General features: G+C 40.8%; 1 long non-coding RNA gene across 1 annotated transcript in view; it reads left to right on the top strand.

Moving 5' to 3' along the window:
• The window catches only part of LOC148163874 (uncharacterized), a 34,519-nt gene that overhangs the window by 4,372 nt on the left and 10,612 nt on the right, over nucleotides 1–19,535 (top strand). The window lies entirely within an intron of this gene.

The raw sequence follows: 19,535 nt of genomic DNA, 5'->3' as shown, positions 1-19,535 counted from the left end.
CAAGGAGATTAATTGGATCTTCCCCAAGATTTGCTCCGCGAACGCTGGGAGAGGGATACCTTTCTTCCTCTTGGAACAAAAACCATAGAAGGGATATAAATTGGAGCTACATGTCACCATCTCCCTCCTCCTCCTCCACTGGTCACAGCCTTGGTTTCCTTGCCTGTAAGTGGACAGACTAACACTTCCTAACTCATAGGGTAGTCGTCAGATTTACATGAGGAATACAATACTGTAGAGGTAACTTTGGCAATGCCAGGATTTAACAACACAATTGGAACTGCTGGATTCGGTTCTGTTTGAAGGTAGTTTCAATTATATGAGCCAGTATATTCCCTTTTTTGTTTAAGTGACTTTGGAGTTGAATTTCTATAACATGCCAAAAGAACCCTGACTTATAATACACATGCAAGTCACTTAACCTCACCAAGCCTCGGTTTACTCTTAGACCCTGGATCTGGGGTTTTCTAGGAGTTGTGCTAAATGAAATCTTTAGACAAAATCTGATCTTAAGCATGAAAGGCAACCATTTCAAGTGACCCTGCTGGGAATTCTTCCCTAACGTACTTCATCAAGTCTAGCTTATTTGTTGGCTTTTATTTTTAAGACTCAAAGCAGATATTCTTAAGAATTATACTTTTAGGGACACCTGGGTGGCTCAGTCGGTTAAGCGTCTGCCTTCAGCTCAGGTCGTGATCCCAGAGTCCTGGGATCTAGCCCCTCATTAGGCTCCTTGCTTAGCGGGGAGCGTGCTTCTCCCTCTGCCTGCCGCTTCCCCTGCTTGTGCTCTTTCTCTCTCTCTGACAAATAAATAAAATCTTAAGAAAAAAAAAGGAATTATACTTTTAGAATTAAGTGCCCCTAAAATACACCTGCATGAGGAAAAACAGTGCAGTGATCTACCAAATGAGAAAATGAGCTTTATTCTTAGCAAACTGCTTCTTTTCAATAGGTTGTTTTTATTGTATCCATTAAAACACCAAGGCCAGGTTTCAGGAAATGCAGCCTATGGTTGAATGTTGCTTCTAAGGTTCTCATCTCTCTATCGTAGAGAGAGAACATTATTTTTGAGGTATCAATAGAGTTTTGTTTGATGGTTCTTCTACGTCAAGAAAGCTTATAGTCTCAGATTTGGGGAAGGTTAGTGACCCAGTTAACAAACCAGTTGGCAACTGGAACAAAGTACTTATGAAAAAGTATTTTTGAAGATTTTATTTATTTATTTATTTGAGAGAGCGAGAATGAGAGACGGAGAGAGAGCACATGAGAGGGGGGAGGGTCAGAGGGAGAAACAGACTCCCTGCTGAGCAGGGAACCCAATGCGGGACTGATCCCAGGACTCCAGGATTACCTATGAACATAGGGTAAATTACTGCTAAAGTGTTCTAAAAGCTCAAGACAACCAAAAGAGGGTGAAAATTTAAATCTGAGCACACTGTTACAAAATAAATCAGTAAGGACCACATATACAATCTTGTATGGTACTGGCAATAATATCTACAAACGTGTATAGTAATTTAATTCACTTTCATATGCGCTATTTAATGGGAACCTTAACTCTGTAGATACATAGTATTTCTTTTTAAGATTTATTTATTTATTTGATAGAGAGAGCATGAGAGTGAGTGGGGAGAGGGGCAGAGGGAGAGAGAGAGAGAGAAAAAATCTCCAGCAGACTCCCCACTGAGCCACAAGCCCCATGCAGAGCTCAATCTCATGACCCCTAGATTGTGACCTGAGCTGAAATCAAGAGTCTGATGCTTAACCAACTGAGCCACCCAGGTGCCCCTGTAGATACATAGTATTTCTAATTTATAAATAAAAAACGTGAGGATCAGAGAAGTTATCCAGTGTCACACAGCTAGTAACTATTAGAACCACAATTTGAACCCGGTTTTTCCAAGGGCCAGACCTCTTTTTTTTTTTTTTTAAGATTTTATTTATTTATTTGAGAGAAAGAGCAAGCAAGAGCCGGGCGCGGGAAGGAGGGAAGGGACAGGGAAAAGCAGACTCCCTGCTGAGCAGGGAGCCTACCAGGGGACTTGATCCCAGGACCCTGAATCATGACCTGAGCCAAAGGCAGATGCTTAAATGACTGAGCCACTCAGGGGTCCGTGGACCAGACCTCTTTGCACTGTACCAAGTTGCCTCTGTCTTTAAATCTTTGTTTGCTAACAATATGTCCAAGTAATTGAATATAAAGCTACTATTTTCCCATTTCACAGAAGGAGAGACTAATAAGATAGAGAAGTTAAGTGTCTTATACAAGGTCATAAAGAAAAGAAAGTAGAAACAGTGGGCCAAGTCTTTTGGCCTTATCAACACGGTCTCCCATTCATTGAACACTATGAGCCAGAAACTGTGCCAGACATTTTGTACGTATTCTCCTCGCAATAACCCATTGGTGTAGGAATTTTGTCCCATTTTACAGATGCAAAAACCAAGACACAGAAAGTTTAGTTTCTTTCCCAACGTTATACACCTAGTAAGTGGCAAAACCTGGGCAGGAGTTAAGACTAGAAGGCACTGAAATTCTAAACTATTTTACTGCCCGTCCCACTGGAAATCTACAGAATCAGGTTTGTGCTGTGTAGAATATATAGAAAACATGAAGGCTTTCCACTCATTTCCCTTGATATTTGTCTCTCTCCAAAATAACAACCCCCATTCTGTCTTGGTGAGAAACACACTTTGCTGGTAGAGTTAGCTTGCAGTATGGATCCAAGTCAACCTTCTTCTTCAAAAGAGTTTGTTTGTTTGTTTGCTTAGAATTTAGGTTTAAAGAGCTTTGAAAACAAGGATAATGGTCATAGTCACCTCAAGTATTTGAAACTGTTTTGTTTGATGGTTCTTCTACGCCAAGAAAGCTTTTAGTCTCAGATTTGGGGAAGGTTAGTGACCCAGTTAACAAACCAGTTGGCAACTGGAACAAAGTACTTATGAAAAAGTATTTTTGAAGATTTTATTTATTTATTTATTTGAGAGAGCGAGAATGAGAGACGGAGAGAGAGCACATGAGAGGGGGGAGGGTCAGAGGGAGAAGCAGACTCCCTGCTGAGCAGGGAACCCAATGCGGGACTGATCCCAGGACTCCAGGATCATGACCTGAGCCGAAGGTGGTCGCTCAACCAACTGAGCCACCCAGGCGCCCGAAAAAGTATTTTTGTAAAACAAGCATTGGAAGAGATTCAGTCAAAGTATAAAATTCTAGCTGTCTTGACCTCTCGAGGAAAAAACTTTATAATTAACTAGAAGTCACTGGTTTCATAGGCTGACTGTGGCAAATGTTCTGCCTCAAGAGAAATCCTCATCACCATGGTAAGTACATTTCAATAAGCCTTTCAAACACTTAATACAGGAGAACTTTCCTAACCAAATTTTTCTTTTTTTATTTAATCGTTCTCTCATGCATTCATTCCAAACATTTAAGTACCTACCTACCCTGTGCCCTGGGGCAATTCAACTCTGAGTAAGACGTAAGTACTATCTCTCTGGTGTATTTATAAGATGTTATGATCGAGGGCTAATTGTTATGAAATTCCAGAGCCCAGTGAATCTTGTGACCAGGAGGGGAAAATGGAAAAAAATAAGGGAAAAAGAGGAGATGATACTTAAGCTGAACCTTGTGACACTCAGAACTCTCATTCACTCCTGGCTTGGCACCCTGTTTGTGTTTGTTTAAGGTCTTCTTTACTATGGGCCAGGAACTATCCAAAGTGAGTCATATAGATTATTTTCATTTAATTAATAAGTGCTCAACCAATGCAGGGCACCTAGGTGGCTCAGTCAGTTAAGTGGCTGCCTTCGGCTCGGGTTGTGATCCCAGGGTCCTGGGATGGAGTCCCGCATCAGGCTCCCTGCTCAGCAGGGAGTCTGCTTCTCCCTCTCCCACTCCCCCGTTCTGTGCACACGCTCTCTCTCTCTCATGCTCTCTCATGTTCTCTTTCTCGAATAAATAAATAAAATCTTAAAAAAAAAAAAACAACAATGTTAAATTCTTCCTTCCATCCCTTCTTCTCTTCCCAGGACACCTCCAGAGTCAGAGTCTGAAATTAGGATATTCCTGCTGCTTCTCTAAGTGCTAGGATACTGAGAAACAGGGCAGAATCCACGGTTCTCTCTCTTGAGTCAGAGCAACAGGGGGCTTACCAGGGACTTATGGGAACCAGTGTAAGCAAAATAGGGGAATTGTTAGAATTCTGGGCAGGGCTGCACTTTGCCTCAGTGAGCAGGGACTTGCTGCAGGCCAGGAACACTCCCGGGGTCTTTCTTGGTTTCTGTCTCTTGCTGTGACTGTGCTCCAATTTTTGTCACACTACAAAGGGGCTTTCTCTGAGGGCCAGGCCATGTGGTACAAAATGGCAGATCAAGCCCTCACGTTTGCATTGTCTTTTTTTTTTAATGTTTTATTTATTTATTCATGAAAGTCAGAGAGAGAGACAGAGAGAGAGAGGCAGAGACAGAGGGAGAAACAGTCTCCCCACCTAGCAGGGAGCCCGATGCGGGACTCGATCCCAGGACCCCGGGATCATGAAGGCAGATGCTTAACCATCTGAGCCACCCAGGCGCCCGCGTTTGCATTGTCTTGATTGCAGAGAACAGCCAGGAGTTCAGCTGGGATCCCCAGAAGGAGACCCTGGCCCAGCTTAGGTCAGGTACCTATGGTAGTCCAGTCGGCTGTGGTCAGGATATCAGTCATGTTGCACAAAATGAATGTTGGGGGCTCTCTGCTGTTATTGCCCCAAAATAACACACAGTGATTGTCTACTAACAACACCTTAATTTTTCAAACTAAATTTATAATGGTAGAATTAATGAACTAAGAATATGAACATTTTTTAAGTTTTTTTTTTTTTTGGAAGATTTTATTTATTTGAGAAAGGGACAGAGCGCATGCACGCCAGCATGCAGGGTGGGGCAGAGGGAGAAAATCTCAAGCAGACTCTGCGCTAAACACAGAGCCCCACAAGAGCCCCACACGGGGCTCGATCCCATGACCCTGAGATAATGACCTGAGTCAAAACCAAGAGTGGGACACTTAACCAACTGAGCCACCCAAGTGCCCCAAACATTTTCAGGTTCTTTTTTTTTTTTCAATTTTTAAAAAAAATTTTTATTAAAGATTTTATTTATTTATTTATCAGAGAGAGAGAGAGAGATCATGAGCAGGGGGGAGGGGTAGAGGGAAAAGCAGACTCCCTGCTGAGCAGAGAGCCCAATGCAGGATTTGGTCCCAGGACCCTGGGATCACCCCCTGAGCTGAAGGCAGACGCTTAACCAACTGAGCCACCCAAGTGCCCCTCATTTTTAAGTTCTTGATTGTTCTGCCACTTTGCCAACATGATTACTTCCTTTCTCATCCTGTCTAAATTTATAGGCCAAAAATTTGAAAATGATTATCACTTTCATCTTTTCAATCACAGAGCTAGAATAGTTAAAATATTTTCCACATATTTGATAGTCATTTGTATTTGTTTTCTGCAAATTATCTATTGGTGTTCTTTGCTTCTATTGTAGTTTTAGTGCTTTTGTGATTTACTTAAATGCATTTTTTATATACTGATTTTACATAGACAAGTATATGATAATTCCTTGGAGATTTCTTTCATTGCTAAGCAAAATTCTTTAAAAAGTCTTTCCCTGAAAAATTCCTCCTCCTGAAAAATCTTTCAAACAAAAATATTCCTAAGGTTCATCAAGGATATTTATTGCAGAATTTTAATAACAAAAAATAAAAACAACCTAAGTATGTATCAGTTGAGGGATAGTAAAATTATAGCATACTCATGCCATGGAACATTATATAGCCATTAAATATGAGGGACATGTATATGTATTTATATGGAGAGGTGTCTATAATATTAAGTGAAAAAAAGCAAGAATTAAAGAATTATATGTAAAACAGTACCCTATTTATATTAGGAAAAACATGATATATGAAATATATAGATATCTAGAAAAGGTAAGGATCCAAAAAAAGTCTGGAAGGATATACCTGGAATTGTGAATGGTGAATTCCTTTGGTCATGGTTTGCAGTTAATGATTAAATTATATGTTTAGATATTGTTTTAATTTTTTAAAAAGATTTCTTTATTTATTTTTAGAAAGAGAGCACAAGTGGAGGGGGCAGAGGGAGAAGGAGAGAGAATCTCAAGCAGTCACCACACTAAGCACGGAGACCAATGGGGGGGCTCAGTCTCACAACCCTGAGATCATGACCTGAGCTGAAACCGAGAGTCAGATGCTTAACGGACTGTACCACGCAAGTGCCCTTTGTTTTCATTTTCCATAAGGAATATATATTACCTTTAAACTTTATTTCACGGGGTGTCCAGGTAACACAGTCCGTTAAGCATCTGACTTTGGCTCAGGTCATGATCCTGAGTGTGAGCCCCATGTCAGGTTCCCTGCTCAGTGGGGAGTCTGCTTGCCTCTCCCTCTGCCCCTTCCCCCTGTCCTCAAATAAATTAATTAATTAAATCTTTGAAAAAATCTAAAAAAAAAACTTTATTTCACAAAACATCTTAGACTTACAAATCACCAGAATGAATAATGTAATGTATCGCCACGTACCTTCCACACAGCTCTAGAAATAAATACCTGAACAGTGGAAGCCTCTTGTGTAACCTTTTCCATCATATCCCTTCTGGCTCAGAGGTTCCCATGCCCCTAAATCGGGTGCTTTTTATTCCCCTAATGTCACACTTTTACTAAATATGTACATATTCCTGAACAGCATGTAATAATTTTTGCATATTTTAAGATTGTAACAATTGGTATTATATATATAATTGGTATGTTATCTTCTGTAACTTATTTTTTCACTCAACATGATATGCTTTTATTTTTTTTAAGATTTTATTTATTTATTTATTTGAGAGAGAGAGAGAGAGAGAGATCACGAGCAGGGAGGAGGGGCGAGGGAGAAACAGACTCCCCGCAGAGCAGGGAGCCCAGTGCGGGACTCAGTCCCAGGACCCCGGGATCGTGACTGGAGCCAAAAGTAGACACTTAACTGACTGAGCCAGCCAGGCACCCCATGATGTACTTTTAATTTAACCATGTTAATACAGATACTTTAGATCATTCCCTTTCACTGCTACATAGTATTCGATTTACAAATGTTCTGGAGTTTGTTCATGTTGCTTTGTGGTGGTTGGTTTCCAGCATTTTACTATTTTGAACAGTGATGCTGTGAACATTCCTAGGCCCATCTCCAAGTGTATGGTTTCTCAAGTTCTAGCAGTAGAATCAGGTCGTAGGCTGTGTGTTTCTTCACCCTCAAAAGATAGGGACAAATTGCTTTCCTAAATGATTGTACCAATTTACTGTCCCAGCAAAAACGTATCAGAGATTCTGTTGTTCTATAAACTCCTTACCCACTCAGAGAGCAGACATTTATCTATATATATTACCTTCTCATTTTTGTTTTGTCTCTTACAGTACACTTTTTAATTGAGCTTGAATTAATTTTGCTATAAGGTGTGTAATGGGAACCTAAATTGACTTTTTTTTTAACAAATAACCAATTTTCCCACCGTTGTTCATTGACAAGGCAAGTCATTTTTCATTAAACTTTTAGATCTTTTTCTTACTTATTCTCCTCTGATGATTCATCGGATTGAATTTCAGTATCATTTTGGAGAGTATCCTAAATAACCTATTGAGATTTTATTGTAATTGCATTAGGCCCATGAATTATTTGGGTCTAAAACTGGCATTCAACAGCTCATACCTCTACTCTCAAACTGAAATAACTAAACTCCTCCCTGCATAAAATCAAGTACCTTCAGCCTGCTTCTGAAGTCCCCTATTATTTGTACCTGTTCTCACCTTTCAGGCTCATCATTCCAGCAGGCCAGTGTCTTCCTCGTCCACTAAGCTTTCCTTATTTATTTTTTTCCTACAAACTTTGCTCAGGAAGTTCCCTCCAATCAAGAATGCCAACCCTGGGCACCTGGGTGGCTCAGATGGTTAAGCATCTGCCTTCGGCTCAGGTCATGATCCCAGTGTCCTGGAATCGAGTCCTTCATCAGGCTCCCTGCTCGGAAGGGAGCCTGCTTCTTCCTCTCCCTCTGCTGCTCCCCCTGCTTGTGCTCTTTTGCTCTCTCTGTCAAATAAATAAATAAAATCTTAAAAAAAAAAAAATGCCATCCCTTTCTTCCATTCCCTTTGTTTTGTTTACTTAAACCTTTTCCTTCCTTCAAGGGCCAGCTGGGGTCCTAACTACTCTCAGGGTCCCAGTCAGCAGTTAGCCCACTATCTTGCATTGCTATTCAATCTTCTGATATGTCTGTATTAAATTTCTCTAATTCTATGATTGAGTTAACTAAAATAAGACAATGGGAGACAAGAGGAACTTGCCTGGAGAGAAGTCAGGAAGAACAGTTGCTGGTAAGAGAATCAGCAACCATGTTAGGCATTCCACTTCTAACATCTATAACCTTGAAGTGGAGAAAATAGCAGGACAAATGGAAGAGAGAAGGTCCTTCAACATCCCACCATGCCCTCACAGGACCAGAAAACAGTGGTGAAGCCAGATAATAGAGAAATCCAGCATCCGCACCATCAAAATGCCTTGCATTTGAATAGTGCTTTAGGGTTTGCTAATTTGCACACACATCATCTCATTTAACCCTTGCAATACTTTGAAGTGGTGACATATCTCCATTTTACAGGTAAGGATGCTGAGGATTCGAGGTTAAAAGTCACACAGCTAGGAATTGGCAGTGCCAGCTCTGCAAGTCCAACCTTCAAATGACCCCAATTCATCACTCGAACTCACTGTTGCTTCCATGTTAACTTTGAAATTTTTTAAATTTTATCTTTAATTGTGGCAAAAAAAATCCCACATAATATGAAATTTCCCTCAACCATTTTTTTTAAAAGATTTTTTATTTATTTATTTGACAGAAAGAGACACAGCGAGAGAGGGAACACAAGCAGGGGGAGTGGGAGAGGGAGAAGCAGGCTTCCCGCAGAGCAGGGAGCCTGATGTGGGGCTCGGTCCCAGGACCCTGGGATCATGACCTGAGCTGAAGGCAGACGCTTAATGACTGAGCCACCCAGGCGCCCCTCCCTCAACCATTTTAAGTGCACAGTTAATCATGTTAACTATATTGATATCATTCTAGAATGGATCTCTAGAACTTCCTCATCTTGTAAAACTGCAATTCTATAGCCATTGAACAACAGTTCTTCATTTCTCCCTTCCCCCAGCCCCTGGCCACCACCATGCTACTTTCTGTTTCCATGATTTGGATTACTCTAGATACCTCATATAAGTGGGATCATACAGTATTTGTCCTTTTGTGACTGGCTTATTTCACTCAGGTTCATTCATATGGTAGCCTGTGTCAGAATTTCCTCTTTTTAAAGGCAGAATAATATTCCCTTATGTGTATATAACCACACTTTTCTTTTTTTTTTTTAAAGATTTTATTTATTTATTTGAGAGAGAGAGAATGAGAGATAGAGAGCACGAGAGGGAAGAGGGTCAGAGGGAGAAGCAGACTCCCTGCTGAGCAGGGAGCCCGATGCGGGACTCGATCCTGGGACTCCAGGATCATGACCTGAGCCGAAGGCAGTTGCCTAACCAACTGAGCCACCCAGGCGCCCCCTATAACCACACTTTTCTTATCTGTTCATTTGTCAATGGACACTTGGGCTGCTTCTACCTCTCAGCAACTGTGTAATGTTGCAATGAACATGGTGGATGTGCAAATATCTCTTTGAGATCCTGCTTTCAATTCTTTTGCATATATACCCAGAATGGGATTGATGGATCATATGATAATTCTGCATTTAATTTTTTGAGGAACGGTGTTAACTTTTAAGCAAATAGCCCCATTCTCATAGACTCTACTGAAATTTTGTTAAGAAGAGCATATCGCCTTCCCTTTAATTAAATTGAAAATAGCAATCATGCTCTTATATAACCATTAAAATATGTTTAAACTTCTTACTTAAGATGCATCAGTTACAACTTGGGCAACTGTAGATGCTTCCATTTCCTCCCAGTCTCAGTTAACACGTTCTTCTTCACTTTTATCACCAACCCCCACCCAGACCCCCTCTATCAGGGGCACTAGATGAGAAGATTCATGATGGAAGGACCTATCTGTTTTGTTCAATTCTGCACCTCAAGTAACTGGCACAGTGGCTGGCATATAATAAGCATTCAAAAATTGGTTAAATGAATTAATGAGTGGGGGCACCGGGGTGGCTCAGTCAGTTAAGCGTCTGCCTCCAGCTGGGGTCATGGTCTCAGGGTCCTGGGATCGAGCCCCACATCAGGCTTCCTGCTCGTCTGGGAGCCTGCTTCTCCCTCTCCCCCTGCCCTTCCCACTTGTGCTCTCTCTCTCAAATAAATAAATAAAATCTTTTTAAAAAATCTCTGACAAATAAATTAATAAAATTTAAAAAAATGAATTGTGAGTGCATGAATAAAAGACTATGTTGCTGGGTATTGTCAAAAAAATGGAACTTATCCTCCAAAGTGGATGGTGTCATTGATAAGAGAGAATAGTTTAGCACTTCTTGTGCTAAAGCAAAGAAGGAGGTAGAACACATACGGCAAAGAAACATTCAATGACATGAATTTTACCCGAATGAGGATACCATCTCTAGGATAAATTCTCTGATGGTAACACAGGATCATACCAACCATGAGGATTTGAAGAGCTTGGCAAACCCTTGGAATTCTAAGAAGGTCCTGCTAGATCAATAGGACAGAGCTCTAGGTAGAAAAAGCCAAGAGAGGGTGCTAATAGAGCAAGACTGTATTTCTCTTCCCTTCTGCCATGGCATGGACCCTGGTTAGAGAGCACTGGCAGCAAAAGCATTGTCACACCAAGTGGAAGATTTCCTGCTGGCCAGCTTGCTGTGCATTAGGCTGACTGATGCCCTCTAATGAGGACAGGGGTGTGGGATCAAATAGAGGATTAAACAAATCAAGGGCAGTTATTGTCTCATAAAAAAAGCAAGCTCTCCTGCTTAAAGGCTGCTGTCCATACATCTTTGGACTTGATATACAACTGTATGAAAGGAACTGGAGGAAATGGGATTACAGTGTATCAGCAAAACTTAAATCTAGACTTAACAAAAATTGCATGAATTTTTAAAGGATAGAGGCACTAGAACAAATTGTTCAGTAGAAATTATGCTCTGCACATATCTGAAAAATGAATGAATTGTAGCTCTCTTCCATTCAAATGAGGAGATAGAATTCAAGTGAAAAGTATCTTCTGAAAGACATGTCCCCCCAAAGAGATAAAAGACAAGGTTAGGTTGCTTGATGATTATGTGAAATCTTTTCCCATTCTCTTAGTCATGAATTTATTATTTTTTTAATGATTTTATTTGTTTATTTATGAGAGAGTGAGCACAAGCTGGGCAGCGGCAGAAGGAGAGGGAAAAGCAGACTCCCCGCAAAGCGGGGAGCCCAACGTGGGGCTCAATGCCACAACCTCGGGATCATGACCTGAGCCATAGGCAAACTTTAACCTTCTGAGCCACTCAGGCACCCCTCTTAGTCATGAATTTAAATTCACACTAGCAGATCAATATAGTAAATAGTGGGACCTTTTTTATATATTGCCTAATAGAGGAGGCAGCATGGTTTAATGGAAAAATGCTAACCACAGGTCAAAAGACTTGAGTTCTGACACTACTATTGCTTTGACCACATTGACCTTTCAGAAAATTATCAGTTTTCATTGCCTACACTGCCAAAAGAATGATACAAAGCCGATCATGTTACTCCCCAACATAAAATTCTTCATGGGCACTCGTCACTTGTAGGCAATGTGTGGGAACACTTCTGCCTAGTAAATTCATTATCTCACTCCAACTTACCCAAATAGCTTAACTTCTATCATTTGCCCCTCAATGCATGTCAGGCAGTACTGAATGACATGTAATTTCCTCAAATAACCACACTCATTCATGCTTTCTCTGCTTAAACACCCTTCTCCCATGTTTTATCTGGCTTCTACTCAACATGCCTAAGTGACAGCCTCTGACTTTCCTCTTGCAACTTCTATGTGTCCACTGACCTTGTCTATACTGCTATAATGACAATCATATTATAATTAGTAATTTGCATGCCTGCCTTCCCATTAGACTCTTCACCACCATAAAAGTGATATCTTTTTATCATATAAATTCAAACGAAGTGTAGAAAGTAAAATGTCCTCTCAAAACCCACTCCCAAAAGCAGTTCTTGTTAACGCAGAGCAGGAACCATAAGTTTCCTTTGAATTTTCTGAACATAGGAGTGCCTGGTACTTAAGAGGCCTCAATAAACAGAGCTAAACAGGGGCGCCTGGGTGGCTCAGTTGGTTGAGCATCCAACTTTTGGTTTTGGCTCAGGTCATGATCTGATGGGTTGTGGAATCGAGCCCTACTTCGGGCTCCATGGTCATTAGGGAGTCTGCTTGAAGATTCTCTCCCTCTGCCCCTCCCCCTGCACCCATGTACTCTGTCTCTTTCTAAAATAAAATAAATCTTGGGGTGCCTGGGAGGCTCAGTTGGTTGGGCATCCAACTCTTGGTTTCAGCTCAGGTCATGGTCTCAGGGTCGTGGGATAGAGCCCTGTGTTGGGGCTCCATGCTCTGTAGGGAGTCTGCTTAAGATTCTCTCTCCCTCTTCCTTTGCCCCTTTCCGCCTTGCTCTCTCTCTCTAAAATAGATAAATAAGTCTTTAAAAAATAAAATAAATAGATCTTAAAAAAAAAATAAACAGAGCTAAATGAATGAATCTATAAAATAAAGGTGGCATAACTGGCTGTACCAGCCAGCAGTATGTTGTGGGGATGGAATTCTGCACAATAATGACTATGAAAGTTCTTTGAACACTGGAAAGCATCATGCAGGTACAAAATTGTGTGACAAGTGACCAATGACCCTGGACCTCATTTTATCTGGCTTCTTGGTTTCAATGATGTTAATGTTGATGATAAAAAAAATAATAATAATAATAGCTAACACTTACTGAGCACTTTTCATGTCTGAAGCACTGTCCTAAGTGTATTAACTCATTGAATTATTATAAGAACCTAAAAGGTAAAGACTATTAATTTCCCCACTTTTTTTTTTAGTTGAGGAAGCCAAGGTACAGAAGGCTATGTAACTTCCCCTCCAAAACCACAGAGGTAATGAGTAATACAGTCAGGATTTAACCCAGAGAATCTCACATCTGGATCCACACTCAACCCCATCACCTGGCTGCCTCCTATATACAATGCTGAGGTCCTAACAGGAGCCAGTTACTTCTCATTCTTACACTGCTTCTTATCTAGTTTTAGAATCAGAAGTACCTTTACCTCTGTCATCCTTTGTTTCCGCACATATAAAATGGGTATATTAATGGCCCCTATCTCACAAAGTTATTTGTGAGGATTATCTCCAACTCTGCCTCAGGCAGCCGAGCCAGGAAGGGGATCAAACCTAGAACCCAAACCTAGACCCTGGAACCAGTGACTGATCACATTGCAACAGAGCAGCAGGAAAGGAAAACAAAAAGACCACACTGGTGCAGCAAACAGTAATCTTAGTCTAGGATGAGCTCAGCCTCTATTGACAAGTGTATTTGTGGGCAGATGTATGCTGAGAACCAGCACTCTAACTCGGCCCTTTTCAGTCAGACTAGGTGGCCAAGTAAGCAGGTTGCCATGAAGAGAAAGAGCGTTCACAAGATGGGACCCTCACTTCTTTTTTTTTTTTTTGATTTGCAAGAGTTCTTTATATTTTCATATACATTTACAACAAAATCCAGAAGAATATGAAAGATATGACCCTTTTTTCCTTATATATGTTGCAAATATTTTGAATTGTATTTTTTTTAAGATTTTTATTTATTTATTTGACACAGAGAGAGACACAGCAAGAGAGGGAACACAAGCAGGGGGAGTGGAAGAGGGAGAAGCCGACTTCCCGCAGAGCAGAGAGCCCGATGTGGGGCTCGATCCCAGGACCCTGGGATCATGACCTGAGCCGAAGGCAGACGCTTAATGGCTGAGCCCCCCAGGCGCCCCGGGACCCTCACTTCTTATTAATTCGGTTCTTTGATCAATACCAGTAATGGTTGATGGCTTCCTATACCTGATAGGACAGAAATGGAAATGAAACTCTACAGCATGTCACACATGTAACAGCAGAGGTACATGTGTTAAGTACTGTGGAAGCAGGGAGAAAACTGCACAGGCAGGTGCTTACAGATGGTGCTTGGATCTGGAAGAGCCTTCAAAGCTTGTAGAAAACTCAATCCAACTTTCAAAGGAATTGCCAGGCAGAGTGTTATAGCTCTATCCAGCCAAGCAACGGTACAGTCACACCAGGCTCGGGACCCTGTAGGAATCATAGCTACTGAGGGTCTCCAGGGAAAGAGTACTTGGTTAAACCCCCCTGTTGGGATCTCATTCAACTCTTGGGCCAAGCTCCATTATTGTAAAGCCCCTAAGGAAATGTGGAGCCTTTATTCTGTCCTAGAGAAGAGAAATGAAGGCACAGATGGCAACTTCATACACAGTCTAGTTTAATCAATGAGGAAGTTACTGGAACCCAAAAAAAAAAAAAAAAAAAAACCAGACTCAAATTAATGCAGCATTGCCTGTAGGCTAGGTACTAAAGACAGAAGGTAGAAAACTGACAAATCTGCTGTTAACTGAATAGCTAAATGAATAGCTAAAAACTAACTAGGAAGTTTTTCCAAGGCAGTCTTGCAAATGCTCTGAATGTCAGGGAAAAGAATGAGCCTTTAGAAGGAATGAATGCACACAACTGCAGGGTGAGTCAACAGGGCGGCCTTGAAGTGGCACTGAGGAACACTTCTTTAGAGTAATAATATTAACAACTTCAGCCATACCTAGTGATATCGAGTCTAGAAAACAGCACAGGGAAACCTTGTCCTCAGAATTAAAACAGTGAGAAATCAAGGCATAATAGATGCAGTGAGCCATCTGCAGAGGTAAATCACCCTAAGAAATGCTTCGTGAATGTGTTTGCAAAGAAACTTGGGAAGACCTGAGTCCAATGCTCGTGACTAAAATTAACCACGTATTTAATGCCTCTGTGCCTTCGCACATGTTCTTCCTTCTGCCCATTTTATTGTCTGTTGCTCTTTTCTCCCCTTTCTCCAGCCTATCCGGTAAACTATTTTTCTTTCAAAATACATTCCAGGCATCATCTTCTCTTAACCTGTGCATGAGAACAGAATGAATCTTTTCCTCCTCCCCCCTACTTTTGCACTCTGTACATCTTCTTTTTATTATTAGTTGAGACTCTGTTTCCATTGGCATATTGCAGGCTCTCAGAGGGCGGAGACCAAATCTCCAGCATCATCCACTACAGTGCCCAGCCCACCAGACAGTGAGCTGGTCCACTCAGCTGATCCACTGAGTGGACCAGAAGAGGGGAGGAAGGATATGTCTCCTCTAGAGGTGCATCAGGATCTTTGGGGTAAGGTTGGGAGGTATGGTGGTTTGCCAGATTGGCATATTGAATATTGTCATAAGCTTAGGGGCAGCATCAGAATCTACACGAACCATGAAATTTTTACGTTTATTGAAAGAGAACTCTAGAGGCCCCTGGCTGGCTCAGTCAGTGGAGTGGGTGGGTCTTGATCTCAGGGTTCTAAGTTTGAGCCCCACACCAAGTGTAGAGATTACTTAAAAATAAAAATCTTTTTTAAAACGGGAACTATAGCCTTTTTTTTTTTTTAATGAGAAAGAGCAGTTTAGTAGGGAGACAAATGTGTAAACAAAAATACCAAGTTACTATAAAAGTTACACACAAGGTTAAGAGCTGGTATAAAGCAAAGGGAGGATTAACTCCCTAGATGGAGATCAAAAAGTTTCAAGGAGGAGGAAATGATTGAGCTGGGTCATAAGGACAAAATAGGAGTTTGTCAAACAAACCACCAGGCAGAGCTCTGAAACAACCTTACCAAAGCATGGAAATAGTATAACATTATAAATATTACTTTGTGCTTACTCTACTCCCAGATGCTGTCCCCCCCTTTTTTTTTTAACTTTTTTTATTTATTTATTCATGAGAGACAGAGAGAGAGAGAGAGAGGCAGAGGGAGAAGCAGGCTCCCAAGGAGCAGGGAGCCCGACGCGAGACTCGATCCCAAGACCCTGGGACCATGACCTGAGCCGAAGGCAGATGCTAAACGACTGAGCCACCCAGGCGCCCCCCCTTTTTTTTAAGATTTTATTTCTTTATTTGAGAGAGAGAAAGAGAGAGCACAGTGGGGGGAGGGGCTGAGGGAAGCCGACTCCCCACCAAGCAGGGAGCCCCCACAGAGCTCAATCCCAGAACCTTGAGATCATGACCTAAGCCAAAGGCAGGTAACAGCAGAGGTACTGAGCCACCCAGGCACCCCAACTCCCAGACAGTCTTCTAAGAGCTTTTACATGTATCAGCTCATGTAATATTGCCAACCATCTTAAAAAGTTCATATAATGCTACAATTGTAACAGAGACTTAAAATACAGAGCTAAGCAATAGAGCAGTTTCTTTCTCCACAAAACCTCAGGGTCCCGGACTCCTTTTCACCAACTAGTCTAGAAGCTAGTCGCAGCCTTTATCCTTACAGACCAAGATGTTGGGTAGCACTCCAGCCATCACATCCACATTCCAGACAGCTGGAGAAGGGGCACAGGGAACTCAACAGCTGTCATTTTATGCAGATTCTTATATCCCATTGCCCCAACATAGTCTTATAACCACAAACACTTGTAAAATATTCTGGGAAATAATCTTTATTCTTCATATTACATCCCCACCTATGATTTGGAGTTTATAACTATGGAAAGGGAGACCAGATAATGGGAGACAGGAGTTTCCATGGCTACTCTTATCTCCAGCTTTCAGATAGAGACACCAGTGTGAAGTGGGGCTGCATTTTTCATGATGCTTTCAAGGATTTCAAGTAGGTTTTGTTTTTTTGTTTTGTGTGTGTGTGTGTGTGTGTGTGTGTGTGTGTGTGTGTGTTTTGCTTAAGCATACAATGTAAAGTGGGAAGAATGAAGGATGATGGGGCTACAAAGTTAGATGATTTTAATTCTGACAACTTTACATGATTAAAAAGATAATGGGCAGTGTAATGCACAAAAGCCAGGCAGCACTAAAGTGCAAAAGACATAATGTATGAGTAATCTCAAAGCTAGATAATTGAGTTGGTTTGTGGATCTGAGAGATGGATTAGTAAAATGGGTCAGTAATTGAATAGCAAATTGATTCAATATGACATTGCTGACTGCAGTGGCAGAAAATTATATAAAGTTTGCCAAAAGGACAACAAATATCATCTGACACATTTTTAAATTTCTCCTTTTAAATGTGTTAAATGTCTCCCTCTCCTCTAAATAATCACCCAATAAAGGTAGAATAGTTTGCACTTTAATGCATGTTGATGGAAAAAAGTAAAACAGTGCAGGTTAATTATTGCCTCATAAATATCTTACATTTATTTGATTCAATGTTCCAAATGAGAAATATTTTGAAGAAATCATACACATGACTGAAGTCAAGTAGTACCTATAGGAGACACTGTTGGCCACCTTCTCAGCAACTACTCATGAAGCCCAACCTACTTTTTGCATCCTTCCCTGGACCTATGTGCTTCAGAAGAGTATATGTTATCCCCAGCCCCACAGGCAGCGAATTATTATTGGGCCAATTGGTGGTGATCGCATTTCTCCTGATAGCGACTATTTTAGGCATCTGGGCACATAAAGAAATTCCGGCCGATAACACTTGCTGTGAGGCTTCTCAGAAAGTGCGTGTTTGTGTGTATGTGTGTGATCAATAATAAAAAGGATCATAGACGAAGAAACACTCTCTTTTCCATTGGACATAGTCGAATGTGGATGTGATCATTTACTGATAATAGTCATCTTGTGAACTTGAGGCTGACAAGATGAAGATTGGCAGAGCAGAAGAATGGAAAGAATTTACATTCTTGCTGACAATCCATCTTGGAAATGTTCCACTTCTGAACTTATGTGAGGTAATAGGTTCCTTATATGGTTCATTTGAATTGAGCTGCTATTTGCAGCCAGAAGTATCCTGATATTCTACCATAAGGTATGTCTATAATAAAGATCAAAGAACAAAAGCAGCAGTCCCCCATCCAATCTCTCCAGCCCAGCTCTTCTCTAGAGGGAATCCCTTTCAACTTGTTTAGCTTTTTTTGGCAAGCAATGTACTTACACGCTTCAAGTGTGCTTATAGTGCTATTGTCTTGATTTATCCACAGAAAGACTGTTGACTTTCTACTATGGGAGAGGAAAACCAAACATTTGCACACCTTTTACACTTCTCTTCCCTGCTCCCAATAGTTTTACAAATTTTGATTAAATCAATATTGTGTTACATCATTATGACTACATAAATATTATTCACCAGTGAAGGGTTAAATAGTGTACTGAATCCATTTCTTTTCTTATACATTTTTTTTGTCCCCACTCTTGTTCATATACATGGCTTTCTGAGTGCATGTTATTAGTTCTTAAACTCTCCAACAGATGTGTAATATCCTTTGGAAGTGATTTTTTTCTTTCCCATTAAAATCTCTTTTCTACTCTTTCTCTCCTCTCTTTTTTCTTTTTAAGATTTTATTTATTTATTTGAGAGAGAGAGAATGAGAGAGAGAGAGAGCACATGAGAGGGGGGAGGGTCAGAGGGAGAAGCGTTGCGGGACTCGATCCTGGGACTCCAGGATCATGACCTGAGCCAAAGGCAGTTGCTTAACCAACTGGGCCACCCAGGCGTCCCTCTCTCCTCTCTTTCTAATTTTGTAGTTCTAAAAGGTATAGAGTGATTGTTTAAGAGTTCATTTTTCTAATTACTAAGGAGTTTGGCCACCTTTTTAAGTCCTTCCAAAATTTGCCTTCTCATAGTCTTTTTTCTTTATTTAAATTCAATTAGCCAACACATTGTACATCATTAGTTTCAGATGTAATTTCAACAACTCATCAGTTGCATATTGCGTTTCATAGTCTTTGCTCATTTTTCCACTGGCATTGTTTTCCATTATGGATTTGCAGGTCTATAGTCTATAGTCTAATTTAACCACTTGTTGATTTAAAATATATTTTCTCGCACTCTGTTTTTTGACTATAGATTTCTGGGGACCAGAAATACTTAATTTTGATATAAAATTTCTTTCGTTTTTCTTTATACTTCATACTTTTGAAGTTTATTTATTTATTTATTTATTTATTTTAAGTTTTTATTTATTTATTTGACACAGAGAGATACAGCAAGAGAGGGAACACAAGCAGGGGGAGTGGGAGAGGGAGAAGCAGGCTTCCCGCCAAGCAGGGAGCCCGATGCGGGGCTTGATCCCAGGACGCTGGGATCATGACCTGAGCCGGAGACAGACGCTTAACGACTGAGCCACCCAGGCGCCCCAATCCTTTTTGAAGTTTAAGAAGTCATTTCCACTTGTAGGTCACAGATATTTTCCCATACTTCCTTGTATTAAACTTATAGTTTTCATCTTTTATCATTTAAGTCTACCATTT

This window comes from Eumetopias jubatus, unplaced genomic scaffold, assembly GCF_037043125.1.
Source record: "Eumetopias jubatus isolate StellerSeaLion01/CBP00866 unplaced genomic scaffold, mEumJub1_p1.0 scaffold_7, whole genome shotgun sequence".
Classification (NCBI taxonomy): domain Eukaryota; kingdom Metazoa; phylum Chordata; class Mammalia; order Carnivora; family Otariidae; genus Eumetopias; species Eumetopias jubatus.
The sequence above is the reverse complement of the archived record's forward strand: the minus strand, read 5'-3'. Positions and strand labels throughout refer to the sequence as shown.